At 35.9% G+C, this 17711-nt stretch overlaps 1 long non-coding RNA gene and 1 other non-coding gene across 2 annotated transcripts in view; one reads left to right on the top strand and one right to left on the bottom strand.

The window, feature by feature from the left end:
- LOC138695281 (uncharacterized) overlaps positions 1-17711 on the bottom strand; it is an 833114-nt gene that overhangs the window by 472084 nt on the left and 343319 nt on the right. The gene's annotated exons all lie outside the window — the stretch shown is intronic.
- On the top strand, positions 12822-12894 carry TRNAY-AUA (transfer RNA tyrosine (anticodon AUA)). Its single transcript has one exon. It is a non-coding gene; the product is annotated as a tRNA-Tyr (tRNA).

Raw genomic sequence — 17711 nt, 5'->3', positions numbered from 1 at the left:
TGATCCAAAACATATATTAAACCAAAAGATTTGTTACGCCGTTACAGACTCAAATGAGTCCATCTCTTAGCCGGGCGAGCAACGGATCTTCTTCCACGAGGATTTGTTTCGGGATGCGTGTTCTATCCATTATTCAGACATGGTTTTTCCAATTTTTCCTTCGACTATTTACAAATTGTACTATTGGTTCGGTTGCGTGTTCTTTCAGGATATCATCATTTCTTTTGTGGTCCCATTTTGTGACTCCTGCAGTGTCTCATAAACTTAAAAAACTTACTTACTTACTGGCTTTTAAGGAACCCGGAGGTTCATTGCCGCCCTCACATAAGCCCGTCATCAGTCCCTATCCTGTGCAAGATTAATCCAGTCTCTATCATCATAACCACCTCCCTCAAATCCATTTTAATATTATCCTCCCATCTAAGTCTCGGCCTCCCCAAAGGTCTTATTCCCTCCGGCCTCCCAACTAACACTCTATATGCATTTCTGGATTCGCCCATAGGTGCTACATGCCCTGCCCATCTCAAACGTCTGGATTTAATGTTCCTAATTATGTCAGGTGAAGAATACAATGCGTGCAGTTCTGCGTTGTGTAACTTTTTCCATTCTCCTGTAACTTCATCCCTCTTAGCCCCAAATATTTTCTTAGCAACTTTATTCTCAAATACCATTAAGTTTCACAAAGATGTGTGGTGGAAAAAGAAAGAAGAAATCTTATTCCTCTGTTATGTAAGTTTGGATAGAGACGATATGGATCTGCGCTTTTCGACACAATCATGAAAATTATTCATCTAAGAATATTTCCGCTACAAAATATTTATTCCTGAAAAGTACTTAGAAAAGTAAAATGACAAATTTCAGGAGAATATCTCGCGGCCCTGTATAATTGATGCCAGGGCTGGTACCGAGGCGCGACCCGACGGTTGAGAAACACTGTTTAAACACAGTACCGTCATTCCCACAACTATGGTCCTGGAACACAACTATGGTCCACGATACAAACATTCAAATTTTGTACTACATAATGTAGTACCACAGTCTACTATATGCAGTCACGAAGCTTGAGTTTTGAGGGTGCTAGAAACAATAGACTGTGACGGTACTATTTTGCATTGCCTGTAATGAGGCGATATTAGCGATCCTAGTGGTGAGCAACTATCTAATGTTTGCATATTTACTACGTATTGAGCTTCGCGACTGTATATACTAGCTATATTTTTGCTGTTCTGTAGTTTGAAGACAAGTCACTGCAGCTATCTACGAACGGTCTATGTTACTTCTACAGTGTTCTTTGAATGGTTGTAACGTGGACCAGAGTTGTGTTCCAGGACCATAGTTATGGGAAATGAAGGTACTTCACTTTCGTATATTTTATTTTATTATAATTGCATGGTGTGTTGACTGGTTTCTTATTTCGTCCTTTTGGAGAGTAGTAGGTTACCTAGTTCATCTGAAAACGCTCGCATCAGAACAAAATTGGGAGGAATTCCAGAAGGAAATTCAAATTTTTACGACAGAAAAAGGATATTTCTTGCCCATTTCCTCATCAACGCAAAGTTCTCAGTTAAATGCAGTCGTCACTCTTGCGACTAATTCCGTATGTCGACCGGTTTTTGTTTTACGCCAGGGAAATTAAACTGTATCGTCATTTGTCCGGATATTCCGGTTCCCATGGAAATGGCTACGATCCCTCTTCCGTCCCGCGCATCTCCTTCAGAACAGCGTATTCGTTTCCATGTCGCATCCCACAGGACTACTGCGCCATCTGGTAGTGAAGCCGAGAAACAAGTCCCAACGGATGTTGCGTGCTGCCAGCGCTGCGGAAACATTCCGGTCACGTGTCCACAGCATGTTCCAGAATTAATTGAACAATTTTTGTTAATTGTTTCTAAATTTACGTGAGAAGCATGATGCTCCAAGAAACACCGACAGATCAACACCGAGCTAATTTTACAGTGATTTTTTTAATCGTTGTGTGCGCAATTTCAAACTAATTATTAAAATTATATATTCTTTTTTACTAACTTTGGAACTTTACTATGACTTTTAGATAATTAAAGATTCTTTACAAAATAATTTAGACCCTCAACGAAATTAAGTAGATCTAAATATTTTACAGACGAAAAAGAGCATACGTAAGAGAAACTATAAGGTGTTTATAGCTATTGATTTTCTTTGTAGGTTATTTAACAACGCGGTATCAACTACTAGGTTATTCAGAGTCTATGGAATTATTGATTGCGAGAAGATATTTGGCGAAATAGGGCCGAGCATCAGCCCCATGATTACCTAACATTCGCCTCACAATTCGGCAAAACCTCCGGGAGGAAAAGTCTAACCAGGTAATCAGTCCAAGCAGGAATGGGACCCATACTTCGGATAAGGAAATAATGTCGTATCCCGCCTTACGTCAGCGACTAAACTACTTTTTTAGTTGGATATTTAACGACGCTCTATCAACTACTCGGTTATTTAGCGTCGCCGGTGGGATTGGTGATAGCGAGATTGTATGTGGCGAGATGATACCGAAGATTCGCTACAGATTACCTGCCATTCGCTTTGCAGTTGCGGAAAACTTCGGAAAAAATCTAATCAGGTAGTCAGCCCTAAGCGGGAAACGAACCCACGCCCGAGCGCAACTCCGGATCGGCAGAGAAGCAGATCGTCTTCCTAGCACCATTTAAAAAATGAAGGTTAGAGTGCAATCAATCTTAACCATTATACTCGGAAGGTAAAACAACCAGGTGATAAAAATATTGATGACTATTTCATTCAAAATTCAAATACAAAAGAAAAAAATGTAGAAAAATGTCCAAGAAATCTCACACATTGGTTATTTAATCTGTAAGATTCCCAACTCTGTATCTGAAAACATTGATCAGTGCCTCTAAATTTTTAATTCATTTCACACATTAAAATATTTTGAAAGTAGGCCTACCTTTAAAACGGTATTAAGTTTAATTATTTAATTTAAGAAGTTGTGCAAACATTTTTAATATTCAATCTGCTTTTAAGAGTATTCAAAATTGGTAGACATAAATTTAGTTTCGTAACAGAATTAAATGGAACTAAATCTTCACAGAGAATAATAAAACGTATGTACAGTAGAGGCAAAAAAAAAAAAAAAAAAAAAAAAAAAAAACGGACCGACCCTTGTAGCTGATTTCAGAGCCTTGTTCACTCCAGAGCACGATAGACTGGTAACTAAGACTCTCGTGGTTCGAATCCCACCTGGGAAGGAAACTTTATTTTGTTCCTTATTCAAATTTATTCCCAATACTTTTCGATTGCTGGTAAAATTCATGTTCTGGAATAGTAAATTAATTAAGTAGTAAAATATCGCTGCCATCGAAAAGTATTGGGAATAAATCTGAATAAGGAACAAAAAAAAGTTTCCTTCCCAGGCAGGATTCGAACCACGAAATTCTTAGTTACCAGTCTATCGTGCTCTGAAGTGAACAGGGCTCTGAAATCAGCTACAAGGGTCGGTTCGGTTTTTTTTGCCAATACTGTACATATAAAATAACTTCCACATGGTTTTAAAACATTTCATTCTCTTTCTAGAAACCTTGTTAAAAACATTATGTGCAGTAACAGAGTATTTGAAAAGTGCAACCTGAAAGGTGAAAATTTGAAAAGTTTAATAGTGGAATTTTTCTCTCTTGCACAGAGGAGGGACCCGAAGGTTTGCACTGCAGCCTGAGGCTTATTGTACTTACCAGTCCTATTCTGTGAATGATTAGGTAGCCCAGGGATACAGAACTTGCGAGAGAGGGGTAGAAAGCATGGGGAAAGCGTTGGTTCCCCGTCGACAGCCCACCGACGTTGAATGCCGTATCTGTGGCCCGTACGCAATCACATAACACAGACACTGAATATAAATCCCCTCTCCTACCAAATAAATGACGCGGGGATGGAAGGAAGGGATGAGTGACTTATTCTGATGAGTGACGTAACGCTACAATTGGCGCCCATTTCTGCAAGCCTGGGGTAGCCGAACAGCAGCGCTCTTCTACAAGTACAGTACGCCGCACCGTGAACTTAACCCGGGCTATGATATGGATGATGATGATGATGATGATGATGATCTGTGAATTAATGATGGCGAAATGAGTCCGAGGTCCAACGCCGAAAGTTACCCAGCAATTCTCTTTCAATTGATTGAGGGAAAACCAACGAAAAACCCCAACCAGGTAACTCGTCCCAACCAGGATTCGAACCCGGGCCCGCTTGTTTCACGGTCAGACGTGCTGACCGATGTAGCTCCTCCACAGCGGTGGTCTTAATAGTGGAGTAGGCCCCTGGTGACTAAAAACAATGGCTAGTATTCATTTCATGATTCTGACTCGCGTTATAACACTTTGAACCAAAAGAAGATGCGTTAGGCTACTATTTTATAAATATTTAAAACTCGAATTAACAAGAAACTATCATAGATTGTTATTTATTCAACCAAGTGCACGTCTAAGATTTACGACAAACGTCTCTTACTTTCACACATTATAGGCTAGATTATAAAAAAAATAATATTTATCAGTATATTCTGATATTGGAAAGATGGGTTAGAAAAGAATTTTTCTTTTTAATGTAGGATAAGTCTCTTCCCTCTACCGGGTATAGTGCACTAGTGTCGTGCATTTTATGCTCTATGTTCGGTTCAAGTTTGTCGAGCGTGACAAGAAGCGGATGTCTCGCTCGCTCGCTCGGTCTTGCCCCTTGTATGATCTGTGCCCTTTAAATTCGATGGCCTCTCCTGTACCCCTTTCACAACCCTTCATGATTTTAGCTGAGTAAGGATTTTGCAACAAATCGTGTGAAGTTTTATTTAAATATAAGGACAGGTAATTTTTATTACAAAAATATTATTAAACTTACAAGCAAACGTTCTGATGGGGGCAGATAAAAAAGTTATTTTTTTTTTCCTCCACCATGTTTATAATGTCAAAAGAAATGCTTATACAAATTTTGGCCAATCGACCGCAATTACGAGGGCCGTAAAAAATAAGTTCGTCAGGGGCCATTAACAGAAAAAAAAACACAATTTCATTGGACAAATTTATTGGAACAGACACAGCAATTGTTGAACTATTTTTAAACATAATTTTCATCGGAATTGAGACATTTCTCATATCATGGGATCGATAGAGAGAGGTGCAGACGGCTGTCAAACGCTGGTTCCGATCTGAGGCGGCTGACTTCTACGACACAAAAATTGATCCCATGGTATGACAAATGTCTCAATTCCAGTGGGGGATATGTTGACAAATAGCGCAACAATTGCTGTATCTGTTTCAATAAATATTTCCATGCAATTGTGATTTTTTCTATAAACGGCCCCAGAGAAAATCACTTTCTGGACGGCCTCGTAATTGCGGTCGAGTGACCAAAATTTGTATAAGCATTTCTTTTGACATTATTAACATGGTGGAAGAAAAAAATTAACATTTTTATCTGCCCCCATCAGAACGTTTGCTTGTTAGACAGAAATATACATAGCCTACATATAGGTACATCACATTATGTTTTTAAAATACATGACAGTTGTTACTATACCAATTATCGAAAGAAAATAGGTGTAATTACATTCTTCACATAATATTAAAATAGATTACAATTGCTCGGTAACAATATTTGTGTGACTATACGGATGATGGAAGTATGGCACTATGTTCACTTCCCTAACCAATTTTTTTTTAAATTTCACTTGGAAAGTCTGTTCAAAAGTACTGGTCGTTTGGTGGGGGTAACAAAGGCAAGTGGGGCAAAGGTGGAGAGGAAACTCTAGCTCGGCCTTCCGTACGCCGCTAGACATGTACCGGTATAGCCAGTGCCAGCGTTTTTGGTGCGTGTCCTTGAGTAAAAAGCCAGTCAGTGAGCACTTGTTGCCGGTGCAGCTGGGAATGGTACCACCCAACAGGTCACATAAGCTAGGATCGGAAATCGAACTCTTTCTTTAAGAAGCATACAAGCTACTTGGCAGCAGTCACAACTACATTACCATACATTTCCTTACTTCATGTTACATACAACATATTTAACCACTTCCAGATGTTTCACAAGTTGAGAAACACCCTATGGCAGTTAATTATCTTGTCGACTATGCAAGCCGTCCACCCCCGCCACACACAATTACAAGTATGAAAGCCGCAATTTTCTCAGCTTCTGCTTCAAGCATTACAATCTGGGACTCGATCACGTGGGCCTCCGAGTGCAACAGACGCATAAACCTGGGGAGGTATTACCTCTAAAGTGGATGTTCCAATACTGTTAATTATTCCGAACTAAGAAGTACTGAACACTGTCACGTTGCCTCAGCAGCCCAAGTATGACCATATCAAGAAGACGACGACGTCACAATGCCTTAACAATAAGGAAATATCGAGTATACTATAGCATCGGTGCAAATTTCTAGGTTTGTGTTCACAGGTTCCCGAATAGGAAAGCGCTTAAAATAAAATAAAATATAATAATAATAATAATAATAATAATAATAATAATAATAATAATCGTTAAAGACCATGTATTGTGGGTCCCTATCACCACGGCATGGCGCGTCCTCAGGTTGCGGATCGAGGAGACGGCCTCCAGATATGGAGGGTAGCTGTGAATATATTGAATAAGCAGTCGCGGACAGCCGATGAGGGGTGGTCCTCCAGCTTGGGGGTTGGGCGAAGGGCTAACAACCCATCACCGTAAAAAACAGCTTGTTACGAATCCTTCAAATAAGCCTCGGAATGGGACTGATTCTCTGGCACGACCACAGCAAAGGAATAAAAAATTGAGATGGGCAGGACATGTAGCACGTATGGGCGAATCCAGAAATGCATATAGAGTGTTAGTTGGGAGGCCTGAGGGAAAAAGACCTTTGGGAAGGCGGAGACGTAGATGGGAGGATAATATTAAAATGGATTTGAGGGAGGTGGGATATGATGATAGAGACGGGATTAATCTTGCTCAGGATAGGGACCAATGGCGGGCTTATGTGAGGGCGGCAATGAACCTCAGGGTTCCTTAAAAGCCAGTAAGTAAGTAAGTAATCGTTAAAGGACTGCGCTTTTGGCCAATAATTTTACAATTTTAAGGATTTCAAAGTTACATTAGACGTCCCCAAAAATAGCGGACCTCATCCATATGGTTAGCGTGGTACAAGCCACTCCCTCTTGAAAAGAAACAAAAGAAAACAGTGAAGAGATAACAGTCTGCTAATGAAAGGGAAATAAAACAGTTGGATTCATAATCGCTTTGTGCATTGCATTTTTAACAGAAAACCATGTGATTTTAGTCATAGTTTATAATATAATCTATACTAATAATAAATCTATAGCCGAAATTTTTCTGGTAATTTTTGATTTTCCAAAAATAATTGGTCCTAACATATATAATTTACCACCCTGAAACCGAAATTCGCTTTTTTGAAATTTTTGTTTGTATGTCTGTCTGTCTGTCTGTCTGGCTGTCTGTACGTTTGTTACCTTTTCACGCGATAATGACTGAAGGGATTTCGATGAAAATTGGAATATAAATTAAGTTCGTTGTAACTTAGATTATAGGCTATATGGCATTCAAGATACATTATTTAAAAGGGGGGTTATAAGGGGGCCTGAATTAAATAAATCGAAATATATCGCTTATTATTGATTTTTATGAAAAATGTTACATAACAAACATTTCTTTAAAAACATTTCCGATAAGTTTTATTCTATACAAAATTTTGATAGGACTGATATTTAATGAGATAAATGAGTTTTAAAATTAAAATAACTGCCATCTAAGGCCGTATAATGAAATAAAAAACAAATGACTTCGTCTATAAGGGGCTTTGGTCAACAACAGTCGAAAGATATGAATCATAGCCTACAGAAAATGTTTCTGTGTTTGTATGAAGCAATATCGGAAGCTAAATTAACCGATTTGTATAATTAATTATTATTTCACCATTGGAAAGTGTAGTTTCTCTGTATGGACATAATGCTATAATGTTATTACAGTAACTTCTGAGTGAATTGAGCACAGGTAAGATTAAAATAGCTTCTTATGCACAAACAACTTGATAGGCTATTCTGTGTATTCGTTTCCTGTATTTCTTAAAATAATGTTTATCTCAGAGAATTAACGAACAACGAGAGTGTATTGATTTAGTATGCAGTAATAATATGTTAGCTTAGCATTTCATTATTTTATAATCCAAATTTTAACTATGCTCAATTGAATCGAGTTAAAATACATAAAATACATATGCATTAAATGCAATGCAAAAAATTTGGGTAATGAGCCAAGAAGATTATGTTGCCCTGTTGTAAAATAAAATTTGTTCCTCCTGAGATTCAAGAGCCCCCATAACAAATTGAAAACTTACTTATCGGGATACATCCGTTATCAACACACTTTTTATATAATATAATATAATATAATATAATATAATATAATATAATATAATATAATATAATATAATATAAGTTATTTGAAGGGTTCAGAACCATAGTTGGCCAAGCGCCATTTACTGAATACGTAGAAAACAAGAGTTAAAATTAAGTTATTACCATAATTCAATGGAAACATGTAACAAGTAAAATAATGTATACACATTAAATGTAAATGATGTCAATGTTCACTGAACTATGGATGCATGTAATAAAAATTAAGAAACATGTTAAAGGAATTGTCATTGCACCAAATGAGTGCTCTCTGGACCAAAATGATTCCATTTTAATTATTTAAATATAATTTAAATTAAGTAACATATTAAACGATTTATCCTTCTATCAAACACGAATATTCCCTGGATCAAATGTCCTATTTTAATTATGTAATTATTTTATATTTATTTCTAACGGGTGCAGCGGAGCGCACGGGTACGGCTAGTATATAATAAAATAAAACATAACATAACATAATACAATACAATAAGTACAATATCGACGGCTTTCAGGTAAAAAAGCTTATCCCTGAAAGGAAAAATTTTTCAGAAACAGTTATAATTTTACATTTTAGCACATTATTATTAGTTACCTTATATGAAGGAATGTAAACATAGCCTAATTGTCAAAAAAACATAATTTTACGTTTTTAATTAAATTTTAACTAATTACAGCACAAAAAGTCACATTTAAAAATTGGGGGTTAAATCCCTTTACCTAAAACTATCGACATAATACTGTATATGTTGTTGTTTAGTGAACTGTCCGAAGACAGGTTTGAACTTCATAAGTAACACCAATAAGGCATCACTCATGAGGCAACTAGGGCAGGATATAATGGGTAGGGAATATAATATAATATAATATAATATAATATAATATAATATAATATAATATAATATAATATAATATAATATAATATAATATAATATAATATAATGTAATATAATATAATATAATATAATATAATATAATATAATATAATATAACATAATATAATATAATATAATATAATACACACAGTGTTACCTAACATGTGGGAAACGGATACTTACTTATTTACTTACAAATGGCTTTTAAGGAACCCGCAGGTTCATTCCGCCCTCTCATAAGCCCGCCATCGGTCCCTATCCTGTGCAAGATTAATCCAGTCTCTATCATCATATCCCACCTCCCTCAAATCCAATGTAAGGTTTCGTATCAAGTATTTTTTTACGGCGATGGGTTGTTAGCCCTTCGCCCAACCCCAAGCTGGAGGACCACCCCTTATCGGCTATCTACAATTGTTTATTCAATATATTCTGTGGGAAACGGACAGAGCTAAAAACAAGCGAAATACTTCATGTAATATATAGTCGATTTCACGTTGCATGTGACATGTATACTATAAAGTTTCTACGTCCATGATATCATTATTCATGATAATATTTTTCTATTCCACAAATAATATAATAATAATATAATAATAATAATAATAATAATTATTATTATTATTATTATTATTATTACTATTAGGCCTACTATAATTATCATCATCATCAATTCGTTCTCTATTATATTTATATTATTCAATTTTATAAATCATTTGTCATATATTTCAATAAAACAGAAAAAAGGATAATTAAAACATAAATAATAAATTGAACATGACAATTTGTTTTCAGTAATTGATCAATGAAAAGTTATATTACCGGTTGTTCTTTATGGTTGTGAAACTTGGACTCTCACTTTGAGGGAGGAATATAAGTTAAGGGTGTTTGAGAATAAACACAGAACTGCACGCCTTGTATTCTTCACCTGACATAATTAGGAACATTAAATCCAGACGTTTGAGATGGGCAGGGCATGTAGTACGTATGGGCGAATCCAGAAATTCATATAAAGTGTTAGTTGGGAGGCCGGAGGAAAAAAGACCTTTGGGGGAGCCAGAGACGTAGATGGGAAGATAATATTAAAATGGATTTGAGGAGGTGGGATATGAAGATAGAGACTGGATTGGTCTTGCTCAGGATAGGGACCAATGGCGGGCTTATGTGAGGGCGGCAATGAACCTCCGGGTTCCTTAAAACCCAGTAAGTAAGTAACTGGTCAATGAACAAGTATAATAAATTTACCATTAAACTGGATACTACATTAGAAATATTTATCCTTCCAAGAAGATTCTGATTAATTCCGCCACGACATTGTATTTTATTAAATAAACTATTAATATGCTTACAACATTCCATTTCATCTATATTTTACGTTCAAAGATATCGTAGAAATTATTCTAATTATATTATTAACAATTTAAAAAATGGGTTTCGGAACGTTATAAACTTCATAATTTACCGAACGGCTGTGAAGAAATTACGTCATAATCGAACTATTCATACCGTATGTTTTTATCATAGGTCCTGGTGCTTAATGTTAGGTTTATTTGAATTAAGACTTTTTTTTCCATGACAGACGACGTCATCCTTATTAATTACAAAGTTATTACAGTAGTTTGTTTCTAAATTCCATAGCAGCGTAGTCGTTAAATTGATTAATATGTCTGCAGCATATCACTACTTTTACTAAAACATTATCTCAAGCACTCCAATACGAGATGTAAAAGAACATCAGAAGCATTATGTAACCAACGATTTAATTCGGTGTTACGTTACCTCGATTCCCTAGTCGATTATAATCGATTACACCGTCCATCGCTGCCGAGTTACACCATCCCAGCTATCTTATTAAGGACGACTTTAACCTAATTATTATGCAAGAAGTTCTTGTACTTATTCTTATAGTATAAGCTATAGTTAGCTAATTAGAGCACGGGCTGGAGCGAGACTAAGGCCATCTCGCGGAAATTATTACAAGCCCATACTTGTGAGCATGAGTGACGCATCTCCAAGACAAGTTTTGCAACTTTTTTTAGAGGCTGGAAAGTCTGTGAATTTTTAAAGAAGATGTGTTGAAACTGGCAAAAGGAGACATGTATTAAATTCATTTTATTATTATTATTATTATTATTATTACTGATAACATTAAAATTAAACCTTAAAGTCGATGTTAATTACATAACGTTTCTAAAATTCGATTTTTAGTAGAGGAGACTCTTGTACCTTTAGCATAGTGTACCTTTGAACATTTTTTGTTGTTTAATTAATTTTTGCTGCTACCTAGAGGACTCAGACTGAAGTACATTGTACAGAAAACCGCTAAGTAGCTCTGGTCGTAGTTTCGGTTAGATTTATTGTAAAGTGTGAGTTCTATGGACAAAAGAATTTTTTTAGTACCAAAAGTAAACATTTCGTTCATTGATATATGTTTTCCAACACAAAACCAGATTGTATTTGTTACTATCAATCAAGTACAGTGTGTTCCCTATCATCTGGTGAGTAATATATTTTAATATCCATGATTTATTCGAATCTCTAGTTTTGGGAGCCATATTTGTTTAAACGTGCACCCTCTTTGAACACAAAACATCTTGTACTATGGAACAAGTTCCAAGGTACACGATACTATCGGTTTTTGTTTTTCTTTTATTTTAAGATCATGTCACGAAGTAAGTCTGGAGTTAAAGAGGTCCCAATTGATCCGGATGCCTTGAAGAAAGCTGTTGAAGCAGTTATTGTTCCTGCAGGAATTAAAACCTCAATCAGAGAAGCTTCCTCTGGTTTATGATGGCAAATACATTTTAAATATGATTGTCAATTTTTACATTTATATTACCACCTATATTCCATTTGTGTTCCAAGGTACAACAGGGTATGTTCCAAGGTACGTGAACCTGTTGTACCTTTGAACACATTACATATCCCTTCATTTTATTTTTTCCATCCTTAATAGATCTGTAAAACAAGAAAATACATACAGGAAGTTGTAAAGGAATCTTCAATAACTATTTCAAGCATTTTTTTCCGTTTAAAAAATTTAATTTCTCACAATTAAAAGAAATAGAATGTGAAAAGTGTTTAAAGGTACAGCAGTCTCCCCTAATACCAAAAATATCATAATATGAAATTCGCTGTAAGTTTTCTCTTAATAATAATAATAATAACAATAAATATTAGAAGAGAAAAATTCGCTCCGGCGCCGGGGATCGAACCCGGGTCCTTGGTTCTACGTACCAAGCGCTCTGACCACTGAGCTACGCCGAATTGAATCCGCAGCGACAGATCGAATTCTTCTCCTTCAATGTTTCCCTTTGTGGTCTTACTCCTAGTTAGGCATATATGTTGACGTTTATGTCCAATTTCAACTGCCATTATACTAGGGGCGCACTCAGCTGAGTGACTTGTTTGGCCGGGATTCCGCAGTTATATGTACTGCTAACTATGAGAATATTATAGATATTTTTTTATTAATTTGTCCTACAGAATAATATGTGATATTGACAATTAATTCGATCTGTCGCTGCGGATTGAATTCGGCGTAGCTCAGTGGTCAGAGCGCTTGGTACATAGAACCAAGGACCCGGGTTCGATCCCCGGCGCTGGAGCGAATTTTTCTCCTCTAATATTAATTGTCAATATCACAGATATTATTCTGTAGGACAAATTAATAAAAAAGATCTATAATAATAACAATAATAATAGTAATATTTTTTTATTTTATTCTGACGAAATTAAGACTATCAGGCCTTCTCTTCCACTTAGCCAGAATCAAAAGAAGCTGATAAAATTTCCAATACACGTTATCATTATCATAAACTATTCGGTTAAGGCCAATCCCGACTTCACATGTTTCAAAATTGGTCCTTCCAACGTTTCCTTGGTCTTCCAATTCTTCTTTTCCCTTTTGCTCTGCAATTGTAAGTCGACTAGACAGTCTGTGTTCTTCCATACGCAGTAAATGTTCTTGCCGTCTTTCTCTTTAGTCTCTGTTTCTTTCAGTTATATTTTGGATATCAAGTTATATTCTTATGTCTTCACTGCGTTTAATATCTAGTAGGTTATATCCTGTCAGAGGCGTAATAATTTAAAATCTGCGACGTCTATCCTCTGTAACTGTTGATTTTTGAGAGTCCAGGTTTCTGATCCATATGTCAGTGTTGGAAGGGCAAGGTTCTATAAAATTCCATTATTGTATCTGATCTTGCTTTCCTAATTAAAGTTTTCCTTACTGTACCTACTTGTTGAAAGTTATGTAATTTATTTTCAGTGTCATTTCCCTCACTATAAGAGATAATTCAGCCAAAATAGTAGCACTTGTTAACTGTTCTATTGTTCTATTTTCCAATACGATTTTGGTTCTTAGAGAATCACTTTATTTAAATCCAATTACTTTTGTTTTTTGTTTTTTTTTTCTAAATCCCCTAAATCCCCTTAGTGGCTTTGGAAAAAGCATCAGCACGTAGAGCTGAAAACCCGGGTTCAAATCCCGGCGCCGGAGAGAATTTTTCTCCGTTCCATTACTCTTTCATCGTATGACGACGCAGAATATCTGCATGGAAATATCATAAGTACTTCGGTACATTAAAAAATAATATATATGATATGCGTAAATCACTTCGTGATTTAAGACTGCGCTTATTCCGTCGGATCCCGGCCAACCAGTCACTCATAACGAGTGCACCTCAGCACATGTGTGGACTTCGGTCCTACGTTCATAGACATCTATGACGTAGTGCAGAGGGCGGCCACTAGAGGGAACTCAAGAGTTGGAGCTTAATCTGAGACGATTCTGTCCGACGCCGGGGTGGTATCCGGTGGGGCTTAGTGGATAAAGCATCAGCACGTAGAGCTGAAAACCCGGGTTCAAATCCCGGCGCCGGAGAGAATTTTTCTCCGTTCCATTACTCTTTCATCGTATAAATCCCCTAGGATTTTGGTTATGAAGACACATGAAGAAACCAGGTTAGTTTCAAAGAGAACGTGATTCCTTACACCGAAGGGCAGAGGAATATATTGCCACGAATGGACATCACATTGAGTACCTCCTATGAACAAGTGTTCAGATCTCAGAAAGTATGTGTTGTAGGACCCATGTTTATTAGGCATTGTTTTCTTGTTTTCATGCATGCTATCACCTCCTAAAATATTGGATACTTTTTAAACACCCTGTATTTCAATTGCATATGGTTGCTTAGAAATAAAGCCATGATAATACTAAATGATATAAGACAATCGGTCTTAAATTCATTTTTCATGCATAATTAATTAGTATTAGCCCCAAATCGAGGGAAATAGCATATCTAACGTTAGTGCGACCGTTAATGGAATACGGCACTACATGTTGGGATACCTATAGAATATATCAGGTAAATTCCTTGGAAAGAATCCAGTATAGGGCAGCTAAATTTGTTGAAGGTAAAGAGAAGATGGAAACGATACGATAAAAGAACTTAAATGGGAAACTTTGGAAAACAGACGTAGGAAAACTAGAATAACATCATTGTATAGAGCACATCTAGGTCAGAAAGCATGGGTAGACATAACGGCTCGGTTAGAAAAGCCAACGTACTATGGTAGGAACGATCATGATTTTAAAATCAAATGTAGGAAACAGGAAACGGATGTAGGTAAATTCTCATTTTTAAAAGAACTATAAATGATTGGAATGACCTACCTGCAGCGGTCTTTGAGGGCTGTCCTTCCTTAAGGAGATTCAAGAATAATTTAAAAAGTTGTGTATAAAGTGCAAATTAAAGTTAAGGCGACATTTAACAATTAATTTTTTAAGGTGACATGTATTTATTTAGCCTGACAAGTTACTTCCTTGGTTTGAATGGTAAATTATTTAAAAATAGCGTGTAAGAGGGTTTTAGACTAGAAATGTTGAGTTTAATTGTAGTTCTGTTTATAAGTACAGTATGCATAAGGGTGTAATTATTTGACTTATTTGAACTGTTGTATCAGTGGAGCGAGGTGAGTCAGTAAAGTTATAGTTTTACAGTGCAGTGAATAGTTACGATCAATGATAATTTATTGCGTCAATGAAATGTGTCCTAAAGTGTCAGTGAAAATGTTATATAGTGTCAGTGAAATGCGTCATAGTGCCACTACAGTGAGTGAGATGAGAGTAAAGTGAAAGACTATTGAAACTTATGTAGGGCCTATACATATGTAGGTTGTATTGCGAAATTAGGTTACTTTATGTTTTATTATTAATTGTAATTATTGTGTTAAACTGCATTGTGTATTCTTATTGTATTGTGTATGTAATTGTATTGTGTATTGTATAATTGTATCGTATATTGTAATTTTATTGTTTATACCACTGCCACCGGGTGCTTGCCCACTTGCAGTGTAAATACATACATACATACATACATACATACATACATACATACATCATTAAAATTTCTGTTTTATTACCCACATTATCGTATCCCTACATGTCCTATTGAGTCGCATCGTCTAATTCTAATGAAAACACATCTAGTTGATTGACAACTCTGTAAGACTGTTTTCCGTTGAAGACCTACTGATATTCTCCTCATACCCCCCGTGGTGCTCTTCCTATGGATCTTCCTTAATTTGCTTCGGCTCTTGGTGGTACCATCAAAAGATCAAGACCTCTATTAGACCTTAAGGTCACACTCCGTCAGGCTCCGTGAACTCCTGAGATGGGGGTAATTTATTTAGTTAATTGAATTTTAAATATCTTGTGAAAGTTATAATTTATTGGGTACCCTAACCACTACTGCCGTCACCTTACTGTTGCCACGTAAAAACTGCCTCGTCTCCTTGGAACGTGGTACGTGCTTGTGAAACCATAAACATGCTTCCCGTACTTTAAAATGATAATGCATTACTTTAAAAAGGATACATAAAATCTATATACTGTATATATTATTTGAAATGGTAATGGAAATTACGGGAAAACGGCTGAACGGATTTTAATGAGTGACCCGTTATTTTGAAGCTTGTCATCCAAGGATTTTCAGAAAAATAGTAATTTTCAGTGAAGCGTTAGTTTTCCTACATAATTTTCCTTTTTTCCAAAATCCATCTTTCGTCAGTTTTGAGAACTAATTGCATTTCAGTATAAACCAAACATACACTACAATAAACAATACGCTATTACGTGAAGGCCATGACCTGCAGGATTGCTGACATATTTAGAGCTCAAATTCAATAGGTTATTAAAAACTTCAAGACTTACTAAAATAATTTACAGGTCTGATTCTGCGGTGTGTAATTACAGCTGTGTACTGGACATTAAAATCTACAAAACTTAAGGTGATTTGATGACATTATTACCAATAGAAATGAAATATTATTATAGTTAATGCCATGATGTGACTCTTTTTCATTAATTATACATATTAAAGCTATATTGATGATATGAAAGTGATACATTTTGGGGTTATGTAAGTAGATATAGAGAATATCTTAAATTAGATCTTCATTTCTATAATTTACTGAATGGCGGCTATATAGGATTATATAACAACAAAACTTACGTAAGATATATATATATATATATTTTTATAGACGGCGCCCATACCGTCGGATCCCGGCCAATCAGTCACTCATCTGAGTGCACCTCAACACATGTATGGACTTCGGTCCTGCGTTCATAGACATCTATGACGTAGTGCAGAGGGCGGCCACCGAGGGAACCCAAGAGATGGAGCTTAATCTGAGACGATTCTAAACGGCGTCGGGATTGTATCCGGCGTGGCTTAGTGGATAAAGCATCAGCACGTAGAGCTGAAAACCCGGGTTCAAATCCCGGCGCCGGAGAGAATTTTTCTCCGTTCCATCTCTCTTTCATTACGTAAGATAATAATGTTGTTTTAAAAATCAAATATTTTTATAGTTATTAATCAAGTGGGGTTGGGTCTTTTTCATTCAGCGAAAGTGTAGGCCTACTGTATTCAGATACTCAAAAATTGTTTAATATTACTCGTGTGTAAACTTATTTGTACCTATTAATTATGACGTAATCCTAGTGTGTTATAAACAATTATTAGTGGCCTTTGTTATGTGATAAATTATTATATAAGCCCATATTAAAGATTCACACCTTTCGAAGTTTCAGCCATATTTCGGTGAATACTAAATGTATTAGACCAAATTCCACAATTTGGGACATTAGCCGATATCTACAGCTAACACTAGGATCCAGAATACAAAGCAGAGGTTAACTTAAAAATAAAACACAATATGATTTGCGGAGAGAATACAGAACAATGATAAATTTAAAAATACAGGACAATTTGATTTCGGAGAAACATGAGATGAAAGTGCAATGAAGAGTAATGAAATGAAGTAAAAATATATATTACGTAGGGTTATACAAGTGATTGTATGAAAGGGATAATGAATCTCTCAATACCATTAGAAAAATGTTGTTAATATCTTCATT

This window comes from Periplaneta americana, chromosome 2, assembly GCF_040183065.1.
Source record: "Periplaneta americana isolate PAMFEO1 chromosome 2, P.americana_PAMFEO1_priV1, whole genome shotgun sequence".
Taxonomy (NCBI): Eukaryota; Metazoa; Arthropoda; class Insecta; order Blattodea; family Blattidae; genus Periplaneta; species Periplaneta americana.
Note: the sequence above shows the minus strand (reverse complement) of the source record. Positions and strands in the feature narration are given on the sequence as shown.